Source organism: Alligator mississippiensis, chromosome 13, assembly GCF_030867095.1.
Source record: "Alligator mississippiensis isolate rAllMis1 chromosome 13, rAllMis1, whole genome shotgun sequence".
NCBI lineage: Eukaryota > Metazoa > Chordata > Crocodylia > Alligatoridae > Alligator > Alligator mississippiensis.
The window spans coordinates 41,358,064-41,370,481 of record NC_081836.1 but is presented as its reverse complement, the minus strand read 5'-3'; the positions used below and the strand labels follow the sequence as shown (position 1 = coordinate 41,370,481).

General features: G+C 41.9%; 1 long non-coding RNA gene across 1 annotated transcript; it reads left to right on the top strand.

Moving 5' to 3' along the window:
* The first annotated feature begins 1,544 nt into the window (after positions 1-1,544).
* LOC132244626 (uncharacterized) lies at positions 1,545-11,635 on the top strand. Its single transcript, XR_009456296.1, has 2 exons — positions 1,545-6,435; positions 6,722-11,635. It is a non-coding gene; the product is annotated as an uncharacterized LOC132244626 (long non-coding RNA).
* Positions 11,636-12,418: the final 783 nt, after the last annotated feature.

Sequence of the window (12,418 nt, the reverse complement as noted above, 5' to 3'; positions counted from 1 at the left end):
GATGATTTAGTTAGGGACAATTCTGCCTTGAGCAGGGGGGCTGGTCTAGATGACCTTCTAGACCTTATTTTCCTATGATACTATGTACCTCAAGCAAAAAAAAAGTATTTTGGTAGGTTCTAAGGTAGTTTTTCCTGCCATTCAATGGTATGATCTGCTGTTTAGAGCAAAGTAGTTGGAATCAGGGGACATGGGCTCAATTCCTATTTTTGACATTGACTTGTGATGCAACCTGAAGCAAGTTACTTTAACAGTATAACTTACAGTTGCTAAGAAGCTGAGGCATGCTGAAGAGAAAAGTCAGTGCATCACCTAATCAGTGATTTAGGGAAGAGTTACCCTTTCAGTTAGTGGGAGAAACTTGTTTCACTCGGGCCCTCTTACACTGCAAAAATGGACCTGAAAATCTCAGTGTCTGGCCAGGGAAGGACAATGAAAAAAACTAGGAGACTATTTCCTAATGATGCTTTGTGAGCACTGACATAGAAGGCAGGGAGGTTTGTCAGAGTAGGCAATACAACACTTTGGAGATTGTTGGCAGTGCTGTGGCCCATGAGGCAGCCTGGGGAGGCTATTGTCTAGTTCATAGCTATAGTTATGCCAGCAACCCATCATAGTGATGATGCAGTAGGAGGGTTTCTAAATGAAATGTGCTGTGCCAACCAAAGCCCTTTGCAAAGAGACTGCATATGCTATTGGGCTTTTATTGGGATAGAAACATATGGAGAAAACATCACTCCTTAACCTATTATTACTAAACCAGAAAAAATGTTAAGTGTAAGCCAGGCCTTAATATAAGCCTGAGGACTGTCAAAGATGTGCAAGAGAGATGCTTGTCCAACCCTCAGTGGAGCCCAGAATTAGGCCACAAAGGTGTATTAAACTACCTTAGCCCTCACCCACTCTTTGGTAGTGGTTTATATGTTGCAGACGCATCTATACACAATATTAATACAACACAATAAACTCCAGTGCAGTTCGTTTATTGTGCCTGGGACTGCGTCACACTAAGCTGGGGTGGTACAGCCCTGGCTGGCAGGGGATATGGCAAGGGAAATCAGTCTGCCAGTCCAGAGCTGCTCCCCCTCAGCAAAATGTACTGCAGAGGAGCTAGCTGGGGCACAAGGGTGCTAACCAACAGATAGCACCCGCACTGTAGCACCCTTGTGCCCCAGCCAGCCCCACTCACTGTCTACATGTGTGTTGCAGTGAAGTAAATAACTCTGCTGTAAGTATGTGTGCTGGGCAGTACTATCCTATGGCAGAGTTAGTTAGTTTACTCCAGCCTAATAGGTGTGCATGTGTAGACGGTGACACTTTACTGTGGAGGAAATTAGTCAACTCTGCAGTAAAGAATCTCCTGTAGATGCACCCTGCTTGTATTAATTTCTGCTGTGTTGATTAATCGTTTCCATTTGACCTTTGCATTCTGTCTCTCATCTCCTCCTTGTGCTTCTTCCTTACTCTCATTTGTCAATTTAAAAATGTGTTCTTGAATCACTGTAGTTGTTTAACTATTCTCCTCTTCGTTTCCTTCCAGATTTCTTGTTTGCATCATCTATACCTACTGCACTGGCATTCCTCTGCTCAGAACTGGAGCCCTAGACTCATCCTCATTCCATCAAATCATTAATGGCAGAATGAGCATGACACAATAAGTACCTCCTCTATATCCTCATGCTCCCCAGACTGGATGTTCAGTAGCTCCCCACCCTAGTGGAGACTTTTTGTCTTCTCCTGACTTCCATTGCTCCCCGCCTTCCCCCACCCCTCCATTTATCCCTCCTAAGATGAACGTGGTAATTTCTCCACTTTCCTCTTCTACTAACTAATGCTACTCCACAGGACACGGTCCTTATCACTCTCTTCTTCCCTACTGTTACCTCCTCCACACAAGCTAATCTCCTCCTGTTTCAGGTATTGCAGATGATACCCATATCTGTCTTTCTCTTGTGTTTTAAAGATTTGACTGGGACTCAGAAGATCAGGGCTTATTTTCTGTCTGCCATTGAATTCCTGTGTTATCTCATGCAACTCATTTACCCTCTCTTGTCCTCAGTTCTCTATCTGCAAAATGGGGATGACAGTAGAAACTTAATCTGTTTAGATTGCAATGCTTTGCGTGCACTCCCTTTCTCATTAAATAAATGTAAAATGCCTAATACCATGGGGAACTGATGTGTGTTGGGGGCCTCTACAATTAACAATAACACCCACTGCATCTTATTTACCACAGCTTGTCACCTCTCCCTCTACAATGAGCTGCACCCTCTCCTTGCCGTTCCCATTGCTAAAACCCTGATCCACTGTAGCATACTCACAATTCCTTTCTCCTCACTGGCTTCCTTATAGTCCATGCTCCTGTCCTGCTGCTGAAACATGTTACTATCACCAAACAATTCTCTCTTGCCACATCGCATCCCTTCATTGGCTTTCTCTTGCCTTTTTCCGGTTCAAGACTTTGCAGCTTCAAGGCTCAGAATGACCTATTACTATTGATGTTTTCTTAGGTATTCTTTTATCACCCATTAAGCAAGAGTCTCTCTCCTCCTCTTTGCCTATTGACTTCTATCCCCTCTGTTCCTCATGGTCATTTTCTTATCATCTCAAGTCCACATAAGACTAGAAATATTCCTGCATTTATTCTGTGACTTGTAATTTTCTGCAGCATCAAGTAATGGGTTATGTATTGAGTATACAGAAACTGAATGCTGTTTTTTTGGGGTAAGAATGGGGACGTATTTTTATGTCTGTTCATAGTGTATGACTTTAAAAGTCTTTTGTGATTTCTTAGAGTTTATCTACACTGCACCCTGTGGTAAAAGAGAGACTTATATTTGTCATTAGATTCAACAGACATCACTCTGATTAGCTCTATTGAATGTGTATACACTTTTGCTGCAGAATAGAGCTTACACTCAAAGGTATCTCAACCACAAATACTAATGCATCTCTCCAGCCCTCAGATATATATATCTAGGAGTTGTCTTGCATTGAGTCTACTGCCTATCACACCATCTTAACATGTCCTTGTGCTCCACCAGCTATAAGTACCCATTTCCTCTTGTTTTATCATTTGTCTATAAGCTCTTTTGAGTAGAAATGGTCTTTAAGTTCTGTTTGTACAGTATCCAGCTCAGTGGGGTCCTGAAACATGAACAGAACTCCAAGGCACTATAATACATACATAAAAAAGAAGTACTTAAATAGACCTTCTTCCTTAAAATTGCCATGCATATGAATTCTGACATGGGCAGAATAAGGGCTGACTGCAGCCATGCCTCTAAACACATTAAGGCAGTTAAAAATGAACTTTCAATTCTACTCATCATATTTTTGCCTTTTAAACACTGGCAATTCTGTATTACATCATTTATCAGATTAAGACAGACAAGCCAATGTGCGTTTGAGGGACCATTCTTAACTCTGAGCTAGAACTATATGAATATTGGTATGCATTATGGGTGATAAATATCTTTCAGCAAAACAGTAAGATATCAGTTTCAGAACAGATTCTGTCTTTTCTTCTTCTCCTCCTCCCCAGTAACTTGCATATTCTGCTTCTTTTTCTTTAAAAAAACAAAGTAAACCCCTTTTTTTGCAACTCCTCTCTGCTGCATTTTGCATCCATCTGTTCCCTAAATTCTTTCTCTCATATCTTGATGATCTTAGTATTTTTTTCTCCTTGTCCCAACCTTTACTGCTGTCTTATACTTCCAGTCCCTAAGCTGTTCTTGGTCTCCATCTTACACCTCCCACTCCTGTATTCCCCTCAAAATCCTTGATTAATTCTGGTAAGTCCTCCCCTCTTCCACACCTCAGAGTTTGTGATCTTCAGCTTCCTCCAGCTCCCGAAACAACTGCATAAATTCACCTGCATTTTCCACTTTTATTCGTTTAGATTTTGTCTGTGCTGTATTCCTTTATAAAACTGATAAATATAATTTTTAAAGATTTTCATCAACGAAATTGTTCTTGCAGTTTCCTTTTTTGATAAGCAATAATATTTATAATGGACTTATGTATATCATGAAATATTATAAATAACTTGATATCTTCTGAATTATTACTTCCTATAGGTCCAGTAGCAATTCAAATAATGTGAACTTCCTTTCATTTCTGGTGTTATCTGTTTAACTTTGAATTGTTGCTACTTGTATGCTAGCCCATCTTTTCCTCTCTCTCCTCTCTCCAGTATAATATGCTTTATAAACTAGATTACTGAAATAGAAAGAAAATCTTCTTTCACATTAATAGATTTATGGAAGGCATATTTCTTATTGTAAATGTCACCTATACTTTTCCTCTCAGCCACAATCTAAAAATGAAATAAGGAAGGAACCAGTTGGAAGAATAGACTTCAAATCCAAGGTTTTTTAAAAACTGTTCTTTAAACTATCCTATTTTAAAGTCCAAAGCAGGATTGCATCAAGTCAATCATGCAGGAAGTTCAAAGCAAAAGGGAAAAGCTTCAAAGTTAAAAAAATGTTCATTGATTATCTGTCCTTTGTTTAATTTTTCCTCTTGGATTGTAAACCTCAGATTTATTTAGTGACAGGATGATAAAAGGGCTGGCTCTCTGGGTAGGCAAAAAGTCCTTCCCTTTTTTTCCTTTTTGAGACACAAAAATAAGGAAAAATCCCATTGCAGAGCCAGGATATATATAATACAGCATTTGCTCCAGTTACTATGAATTACTTTCTGCTGGACCATTAAAAATGCATTGTCTAAGTTCTCTTTCAAGTGTAGGATCCTGATGATTGTTAAGCCCATGAGTTCTTAGCTTTTGCTATGCACAGTCCTGTTTCCTTAATTATCACTCCTCTACTGTACCACACTTTGCTTTTCATTTAATTGTTTGAGCAGACAGTGCCTCCTTCCCAATTAGAGTGAATGTAGCTGAAAGAGTGGTGCCGGGCATTGTTGGACAAAGCTAAAGAGTTAGGTATTGATCAACAGCACTGAGGACAGGGGGACAGAGACAGAGTCTGAAAGGAATGGTAATACTGCTTAGACAATTGTGAGTGGAAGCAATATGCCTGCTGCATGACAGGACCAGGAATAATGCTTGCCCTGGGACAAGCACACCCACTTTCAGAAAAGTTGTAGCAAGCACTGCCTCTTGGTCATCGTTAATAGGTGTTGTGGACTGAGCCAGTGCATGGATTACAAACAGATACAATCCTTTATTGTAAGTTCAGCTCTGAGGCCATTATTAGCAGCTCCCTTTCTGTCTATGGAGAACACACCAGTAAAGATGCCTTTTCCATAAGATAGTTGGCAAGGGCCGTGTGTTCTCTTCTGTCTCACTGCAGTCATATGTGCCTTTGAAAGGCCAACACCGGGAAATGAGACTGGCCAGATCTTGCCGTGGTGGATGGACAGTGATCTCTGAGCAGGCTTCAATGAAAGTCAATTTGCTTAGGGGCTCAGAGCAGTCACCCATGACCTATGTCAATATTCCTTCCTCTATCTGAATGGATTTGAACCTACATCCCTCACCTCTTGAGTGTCCTAAGTACCAGGCTTCATGATATTCCTAAACTGTGCATGTGGGGGATACTCTCACACCCAGAAGGGGTATGGGCCAAGTACCTCCCCTGAATCAGATTAAAAAGTAGATTGGAATTTGGGCCTCTTACATTACAGATAAATGTCCTGGCTACCTGATTCTATGGTAGCATGACACAGGTCCTTCTCAATTCCTCCTGTTGGAGCTGACACACCTTGTATAAAGTACATAATCACTGAGACAAAGCAAATGATTCTCTAGCCTGGTAGTTAAGATACTCAGCTAGAAAGTGAGATCCTCGGCTCCCATCTCCAACAAGTGAATGTTTAATTATTTATACAAAGTGGAATAGTCACAGCTAAAGGGATTGAACCCACGCTCCCCACCCAGTGCAGAATACTCTATAGCCTCATATTAATGGCACTCTTGTGGGTTTAAATATCTTTAGGTAAAGGAGAGACCTGAACCTGGGTGAGTACTCTAACATTCAAGCTATCCACTACAAAGACAAATCTATATTCCCTCTCCACCCTCCTATCTTCTTCAGGCTGAAACTATACAGTCAATTTGCTAATAGTTTGGGGATGACAAACACAGCATTTTTGTTAAATTAACTTACAATTCTCTGAAAAAAAATTGCTAAATTCTAGTTGTTCTATGTAACTGATAACAACCTAGGGCCATCATACCAAATACCAGTCCAGAAAAAAACCAAACATTCTGCAAACATTCTGCAAACTTTCCCAGGAATGTTAAGACTGCTGCTTTATCATACTTTGCAATGACTTTCTTTTCCTTGTGTATCACAGTCATGATAGAAATTAGCTGAGAATTGGATATGGGCCTGAAAGATAAATCAAGACCAGAACTTCAACCCCAACAGCTTGCAGATGTTTGGATCTGGTGTCTGACTGAGGATGGAGGTAGGTGCTCTTGAAATTGTGATATTCTTATATGTCCTTATATATAAAGCACAGGTAAGAAGTTAAGAACAACGTTTTAGTTAAAGCCAAATTCTAGTAAATGTGAACCTTAACCTGGAAGAAATTGACTAATAATAAATGGCAAAAGCAGAGTAAACAGAATTCATATCTCTGTCAGATTATCATAACTGCTGACTCTTGACTCTGTTTTTCATTTCAACAAAAAGCTAAACTGAAAAATGTGCTGCATTCTTGCATTGATGACATTTAACTATTCAATACTCAGGCAGAGCACTGCACTGGAGTTACCAAGTAGAAGAAACGTCCAAACATGCATCTCTGTGAGACATTATTCATACTCAAGGAGAGAACTCTCTCTCAAATTCTGCTGGTCCTAAACCTGCCAAGTTCCAAATGGCTGCTAGAAGATGCATAGGACCCCCTATTGTTAATTCAACTGCATCTGTGCAGCTCCAAGAAATGGCTCAACAGAAAGCACTAACTAAAGAAGAGTAATGAAGCCAGCCTGCAAGAACACACTGAACAGCAGTGGGAAATCTTAACCTGACGATAAACTCAGAAGTACTCCTTACTGCTGCTCTATAAAGATATGATGTCTTTTCCCCTTTGCTTTATCCTTTCTACCTGCTATTGATCCCAGCATGTTTACAGGGCACTGGGGCACTCACTTGGCCATCAGGCTGCATAACCATATCCACCTGGAGCCCTGCTGCAAAGTCCTGGGGGTCAAGACCAAAGGCAAGTCATACCTGAACTACCTGATTGCTTTCTATGATGAGATGACCAGCTCTGTGGACACGGGGAGACCAGTAGATGTGGTATACTTTGATGTTAGCAAGGCTTTTGATACGGTCTCCCACAACATGCCTTAGCAGGCAAGCTAAGGAAGTATGGGTTGGATGAATGGACTGTAAGGTGGATAGAAAACTGGCCTGCGCATCAGCTTGATGTCTAGCTGGCAGCCAGTATCAAGTGGAGTGTCCCAAGGGTTGGTCCTGGGGCTGTTTTATTTTTTTGTTCAATGTCTTCATCAACAACCTGGAAGATGGCATATACTGCACCCTCAGCAAGTTTGCAGATGACACCAAGCTGGGAGGAGTAGTAGATATGCTGGAAAGTAGGGCTAGGATTCAGTGACCTAGACAAATGAGATTCGGCCAAAAGGAATCTCATGAGATTCAACAAGGACAAGTGCAAAGTCCTGCACTTAGGACAGAACAAGCCCATACACCAGTACAGGCTGGGGGCTGGCTGGCTGGATAGTAGCTCTGCAGAAAAGGACCTGAGGGTTACAATGGACAATAAGCTGAATATGAGCCAGCAGTGTACCCTTGTTGCCAAGAAGGCTAACACCATACTGGGCTGCATTGGTAGGGGGGTCGCCGGCAGGTCAAGAAAAGTGATTATTCCCCTCTATTCAGAGTGGTGAGGCCACATCTGGACTACTGTGTTCAGTTTTGCACCCCCCTCTCCCCCAGTACAGAAAGGATGTGAACAAATTGGAGAGAATCCAGAGGAAGGCAACAAAAATGGTTTGGGGACTGGGGCACATGACTTATGAGGAGAGGCTGAGGGAACTGGGCTTATTTAGCCTAGAGAAGAGGAGACTGAGAGGTTTTAATAGCAGCCTTCAACTACCTGAAGGGAGGTTCAAAAGAGGATGGAGCTAGACTGTTCTTAGTGGTGGCAGATGACAGAATAAGGAGCAATGGTCTCAAGTTGCAGCAAGGGAAGTTTAGGTTAGATATTAGGAAGAATGTTTTCACTAGGAGGATAGTAAAACACTGGAACAGGTCACCCAGAGAGGTGGTAGAAGCTCCATCCTTGGAAGTTTTTAAGACCTGGCTAGACAAAACTTTGGTTGGGATGATCTAGTTGGGGATGATCCTGCTTTGAGCAGGGGGTTGGACTAGATGACCTCCTGAGATCCCTGCCAACCCAAATTGTCTATTATTTTACGACAATGATATATTGAGACAGAGCATCATGTTCAACCCCTGCAATGCCTAAGGCAGTTTCTGTGCCTTCTTTCTCTTCCACAGGACAACTCAAGGAGAATTTTTGTTCCCATTTAGCTCAGTGTTTAAGTTTTCTTGTACGGTTAGAGTTCCTCCATCAATATATGACTTTAACAATATATTCAGCCTATTGTACACACAGTTCCTGCTCCTTTTGTACCTCACCTGTTTTAGTCACCGCTAGCTTCCTTTGCTTAGCAACATCACTCACACTTAAATTATAACAGTGCGTCACTTCATGTTAACAGGGCTGACATTTCACTGGAAGAGCTCTTTTTGTGAATTTGCACACAATATGTTGTGTGCATCCTTAGCAGTAAATAAGGCTGGGAGCACAACAGGGCATCAGCAGCAGATAACATCCAATCAAGAGAGCATATGAGGCCATACAGCTATCCAGACTATGTTAAACTAAGTTTCCAGAGCTGAAGCAGGAAATAATCTGATATCTCTTGAATGGTCACTGAGATTATTGTTTCATCAAGAAAACAAAGCCTCTCAAGCAGTAGGTGTGCAAAAGCATTTCTTTTTACCTTAGCTGCCAGTCAGTTTTTCTCTCCGGTACTTTGGCTCACACTAACATTTTGATCGTAAAGGTTATTATTATTAAAGAGACCTTTACTAATATCAGAAAATGCAATTCGCAAAGCAATTGTTCCTTGGTGAAAGGGCCACTTTACTTGCTGCTTATTATTTCCATAACCAACACGAATGTTATAAAAAGACTGTAATTTTGTTCTTTTCCAAGCCTAGGACAGGAGACTAGAAAATAGATTTGATTTGGCCTCAAGCAGGTAGTCATAAGGGAAACAGAGCTTTTGTGATTATAGTAAGGGTTAGGTATCAGTGTAAAAGATTCATCTCTTGGATTTATATAACTGCATAAGAATCTCAAGGCATCGGGGGAATAATTTTTTAAATCTTGAGATTGGCTTCAAAATGATGAGATTTTAAAAAATGGTTTTGGAGGCCTGAATTAAGATATTTACCATGTCACAAAGCTAACAGATCAGTACTCATGTCCACACTACCTTGGTCAGTTGCTTTGAAGTGGTGACTAATGGTGAAAGGCTCCATTTCAGATTAGAACAGTAATTTCCTGAACCAGACAATGGCTACTATTTGTGTAGTGCAAGGATAAAGGAAGTTGTTTGCCTTCTCCATCTTTATTTCATTGGAAATAAATATAAAAAGACCTGTTCAGTGTAAAAAGACCTGTTCAGTGTACTGATTGCTTTTAGTGCGAACACATTTGTGTGTATTGTGTATTATATGAATTTCTCTGTTTCTTCTTTCAATTCTCCCCATCCCTTTCAATATAGCTTTACAGCTTCCATAATCTCTTGCTACACAGGGCATATGGGATCATTTCCTAAGGGAGTTAAAAGAAGCCTTATTGATTCTGAGCCAGATTCTGGCTAGCCTCTGGAGAGATGAGCAAAGCGTAAAGAAGCACCAACTGCTGTTTGCCTCCAAGCACATCTTATAGTTCTCTTGAAGATAACAGAATCTATTTCATAGTCACTTGCAAGTAGCCAAGATAATACTCATAGTGCTGGTAACTGCCTATTTTGACAGGGTGACCTGCCAGTACCCTGATGGCTATCAAAATCACAGAAACTAGATCTGAAACGTTACAGCTAGTTTCAGCTATAATTGTAAAGACTCTCTGAAAACTAAGGAACCTTCATCACTGAAATTAATGGGCCCTTTGCCAATAGGTTCATTGTATACAAGCTGAGACCCAAACCTTTTCAACAATTAATTTTCACTTATTCCCCACATTTGCCAAAACCTTGATTAGACTCCCTAATCAGTATTTTTCAGATAGTTTTCAGTTTAACCCTAACAAGAATGGCATGAGGAAAGATGTGCAGAAGATGTTATATACTATGTACGTTCAAGCTCACTCATTTAGACTCCTAGTCATTTCTGATAGTGCATTTCAAGAAAGGAGTGACTGGAGTGTATAAAAGAAACATAAATCTCTGGGGAGAACATCCAGGAGCTCATCTGCCTCTTTCTTCTGGTTATTATGTTACATTGCCACAGTTCATACTGAATAAAGAAGAACCCTTCTCTGTCTAAGGTTATTTGCTCAGCACCAATGAACATATTTCAAAACATTGACAAAGCTGCTATTGTATAGGGCACTGGTCTCTCCATAAGATCAATAAACTTCAGATACGAAATCCACTCTTCCATAAAAAATTCTTTCTATAGATGGCATGACAATGATTTAGTTCTGCTTTAGTTACAGAGCTCTGTAGGATTTGCTGAGTAGCTCACTTGGGCTCTTTTGAAAATTCCAGCTTTATTCTTTACAGCATTGATTTTGGTTAATATTTGCCTGCTAGCTTAGCAATAAATATTTCTACTATTTATACTACCCTGGGTTCATCTACATGTGATGCTATATCACCATAGCAACACACTATAGTGATGCAGTACCAGCAGTCACAACCTCTGACGCCATCCATTCTAGCACATTGCTATATCGACATAGCAGCTGAAAATAACTATACGCGATAAAAAAAATACTAAATGATGGTGCAATAACAAAGGCACCATAAGGACACTTGCAGATGCGCCCACTGTTGATCAGTTTCATGTACAGTAAAAGCTGTGTTATCCAGCCCTTCATTAATCGGCATGCCAGTCAACACAGCAAAAGTGAAATCGGAAGTCCCACTTCAGGCCATGGCGAATTTATTGATAAATTAATAAAGTTTACATGAAATCCAATATGACTGGAAGGGACTGTTCTCTCTAGGATGTACAGGAGAGGGGTGGGAGGGGAGGCGCTGTGCCTGTCCCCCGGCACATGGATGCACTGGATACAGCAGGAGGCAGGCAAAGGTAACTGGCATATTTGGTTATCTGGCACCCCCCCATTCCCCATGGGTGCTGGATAACAGACCTTTTGCTGTACTATGGTTAATGCACTTTATTGAGGTAGTGCTATTTCATATACTGATATTTTAATACATACAATCTACAACTGTTTGATTTTCAACCAGGGTGCCATGATTTCAGAGATTTCAAATAGTGTGAATCCATAATGTCAAAAACACTCTGGCCTACTGTGGTCTTTCTGAGTTCTTTGCAACAGAAGAATTGCTCTATTATATGGGTGCCCCAATAAAGATTTTTTGAGCTGATAGTGATGTCCAATTATTAACAAGCCATATCGGCTGATACTGATCCAATTCCCAATATGCAGCCCAGCAGCTTGGAGAGCAGCGTCTAGCTGGTAAGTTTTTTGGGGGGGATGAAAGGGGGGGGCACAGATCGAAGCCTCCATGGTGAGGGAGGGAGTGGGTCTGGGGTGGGGGTGGGGATGGGGGCAGGGACAGGCACTGCACAGCTGGGGTGGGGTGGAGCATAGGATGGAGCCACGGAGGAGGGCTCCACTGCTTGACACACCCCCAGGATAAGCATGAGGGGTGTTTGCCCCCTGGATCTGCTGCTATGGGTTGGGACCAGGGGCAGTGCCAGGCTCTTCCTGGCAGGGGTGCTGGGCTGGGGGCTGCAGCCACCCCAAAATCTGCCATAGCTAGCCCTCCCATAGCCCCCACTCCCAGCACCATCACTGCCCACCCTGAGTGCAGCTCGGACACAACCCCCACAATGGGAAGAGCCCAGCATTGAGATCTGGGGGAAACATATCCCCCATGCCACATCTGGGGACGCACCAAGTGGTGGGAGCTGCCCCCCCACCCTGTGCCCCATGGATGAGCTGCTCATGGCTCTATCCTGCACCCTGCCCCAGCTGTGAAGCACTTTCTCCTTTCCAAGCCTCACTTTCTCCCTCAACACAGAGGCCTCAATCTGCCTCCCCATACCCCTTCCCCCCCCCAACAGGCTTACCAGTTGGACACTGCTCTCCAAGCTGCTGGGCTGGCTGGATGCATGCTGCAACTACATGCATACTCATGGCATAT